The 3,132-nt window shown below is 40.9% G+C and overlaps 1 pseudogene; it reads right to left on the bottom strand.

The window, feature by feature from the left end:
• Nucleotides 1–378: 378 nt before the first annotated feature.
• LOC102472924 (uncharacterized protein C11orf98 homolog pseudogene) lies at nt 379–781 on the bottom strand (annotated as a pseudogene).
• Nucleotides 782–3,132: the final 2,351 nt, after the last annotated feature.

Genomic DNA, 3,132 nt, shown 5'->3' with positions numbered 1-3,132 from the left:
TTCTGGTGGCATTTCAGAGGAAACAGATCTTTCTTCCTTCTGAAGTGTTTAGTAAAATGTAGCACATGGGTCTTTCATATGTTATATCTATCACTCTCTCAGGAAACCTTCCCTCAGAGCAGTTAACATATAGAATTATAATATAGCATTATAATTGAGTTCTTCCACTGGACATAAGCTTTTTCGAGATTAGGATTATTACATATGGAGTTGACTGCCACAGAGACCTCCATTCAATATTGCTTCTAGACTTCTTCCCTTCTTTCACACTGCTTTCCAGGGGAGGTCAGGAAGCCATTACGGAAGAGAAATCTGTAGACAGTAACAAACGGCAATACTTTCTCCAAAGTCCTCTGCATCAGCCACTGAGTCCTGGCTCTAATTGTGAATCTTCTCATGAAAGAAGTAAGAATTTCAGCTCTCATCTGCAAGGTCCTCCATGTCTACATCCTGGGGGGCTTTTGCCTTCTTTTGCCATTTCGGCTGTGGTTCACTAGTCCTGGCTGGCTGTGAGGGGGCTTCCACCCCCATGGCTGCCTTCTCTTTCTGGGCAAGCTGGATCTGCTGGAGGAGTTCTGCGCTTCTTTCCTGACAGAGTAATGTTGGCACGTACACTGGATTCTCGCTTCTTGAGATGGTGGCATGTGATCAGCCCTTGGTCTACCACAGCCCCCACCACCTGGTGCCTCAGTCGCTGCTCCCGGTTCAACACCTGCCTGCGCTTGAACAGCTTCTTCAGTTTCACTTGGGGCGGGCTGATCTTTCCCCCTGGAGGACCCATGGCTGCACTCAGACACTGGCTCCTGGTCCGCACTTCTCATTATACACTCTTGATTAATATTTTATTGAATTTATTAATTAATTAATAGATGAGAAAATGGAGTATGAGCATTTTTACCAGTTTAAAAAAAAAAACCTCTAGAAACTTGCTTCTCATTGTGCTATTGCTTTATTTTATGCTAGAGGGGGTGTGTGCAGTGTGCATGCAGGACAGAGAGAGAAGAGAGAAACAGAGAGAAAGTACCCCTCAATGGGGCCAAGACAAGCTTCAGCCCACTTTCCCACATTCCTCCTTCTCATTACGACCCTCGGCTTGTGCACATTCGTGCTTGGTATGTTTTCCACGCCACCCAAGCTGGAATTCAAACTGTGCTCAGCTATGTGTGACCTAACTTCCTCCGTAGGCCCTTAACCATGACACTACAGGGCCGGCTTGTTTGTACTGTTAAAAAGCATGCATAGGAAGCCAGTGCTTTGGACACTACATCTGCACTAGGCCCAACAGACCAAACCAAAATGGAATCTCAGACTGAAGTTCCACTTCGTCAAGTTGAAATTAAGTTGTTTATCTGAACTTTCAAGAAATCAGAAGAGACAGTGAAAATAGTCAAATCCTCAAGCAGGCCAGTTAGAGCTGACATGATATTTTTTTTTATTTTATTTTTTTATTTTTAGAGAGATTTTTGCCATAGGTGTGTGTGCTCACCTAAGAGACAAAGAGAGACAGAAAGACAGAAAGCGAGAAATCTCCTCCCTGGGGGATTGCCATGCCACATGCATTTCCTTCTCCTCCAGTCTCCCCTAGGGATTTTGGGCATGCACACACATATGCCCAGTATGAATTTTAACCAGCCATGTCCTAGATTCAAACTGCAGTCAAGTACGTGGGCATCCAGCAACATTATACCATTAGCTGGTCCCCAGAAAATAAGTTTTGAGACACTGTTTTCAGCTGACATGATATTGACAGAAAATCCAAACTGTAAAAGGTATCAAAAGAGGTTTATTCTAAGCCAATAAAAGTGACTACGGCCCTGGGGAAACAATCTTTTTATTTTATTTTTTTATTTTTAGAGAGATTTTTGCCATAGGTGTGTGTGCTTACCTAAGAGACAAAGAGAGACAGAAAGACAGAAAGCGAGAAATCTCCTCCCTGGGGGATTGCCATGCCACATGCATTTCCTTCTCCTCCGGTCTCCCCTAGGGATTTTGGGCATGCACACACATATGCCCAGTATGAATTTTAACCAGCCATGTCCTAGATTCAAACTGCAGTCAAGTACGTGGGCGTCTAGCAACATTATACCATTAGCTGGTCCCCAGAAAATAAGTTTTGAGACACTGTTTCCTCAGCCTTTATTTATTTATTTATTTATTTTTGGTCTGTAAAACCAACCTCGTCTGCTCAGCTCATTGTTATTTATCTTTCATGGGACAAAGAAAAAGGAAAAGAGAGAGGTGAGGGAGAGAGAAAGAGATAACCTTGACAGGGTCTCACCATGCCACAATTCTCCTTTCTTAGCCTCCTGGCCAGCTAAGTTCACAGACGTGCTGCCAGGTGTATTCAGATCAACTCAGAATGCAAACCTGGGCTTCCCATGTGGCTCCAGCATCGGACAACAGTGCCCTACTGCCTGCATGACCACAGCTGCGCTTCCACTTCATAGAATGAATTATTTCTTCACTCTAGAATTTCAGATATAATCCAGTTAAGATCTTTAAACCAAATTTGTTATAATTTTGTCTTTTGACAGTACCTTGACTTTGAGAACTTCTTTGTCTGAAAAATGGAGAGGGTATTGATTCGATACCAGTTGTCTATCAGCCATGTGGGATAAGTTTAAAGAATCTAAGAAATAATGAAAAGGAAGTTCATGGATATTAATAATATACAATTTGATATTATGTTTTCATTAATTGAACTGTCCCTTATGGAAAAGGGCAAAGAGAACTTGGGAGAAAGAGTGAATGATACTTTTTCATTCTTCTTGGATAAAAATATAAATGGGGAAAATATGAATCAGTATAAATAAGGTTGATACTTTTTTAACGAGTAATCTACACCGCTGTTTTTTGTAGTTTTACTGGCAGCAATAGAAATTCAAGTTTTCAGTGATAAAGTTTATAAAGAGAATGGACTTGGTAGTCAGAAAAACTATAATCAATCCCATTTTTGTTGTGAAAAAATGGATAAAGCATTTTATGAAAGTTTCCTATCAAAAAAAAATAAAAAAGATAAATACAGCTGATTTTTTAGCTTATAAAGATGTTGTGAAGGCACATACAAACAATACCTGTAAAAGTAACTTAAAAAGTAGTTGTGGGAACAGCAGTTAACATAATGGCTATGTC

This window comes from Tupaia chinensis, unplaced genomic scaffold (assembly GCF_000334495.1).
Source record: "Tupaia chinensis unplaced genomic scaffold, TupChi_1.0 Scaffold000100_1, whole genome shotgun sequence".
NCBI lineage: Eukaryota > Metazoa > Chordata > Mammalia > Scandentia > Tupaiidae > Tupaia > Tupaia belangeri.
The sequence above is the reverse complement of the archived record's forward strand: the minus strand, read 5'-3'. Positions and strand labels throughout refer to the sequence as shown.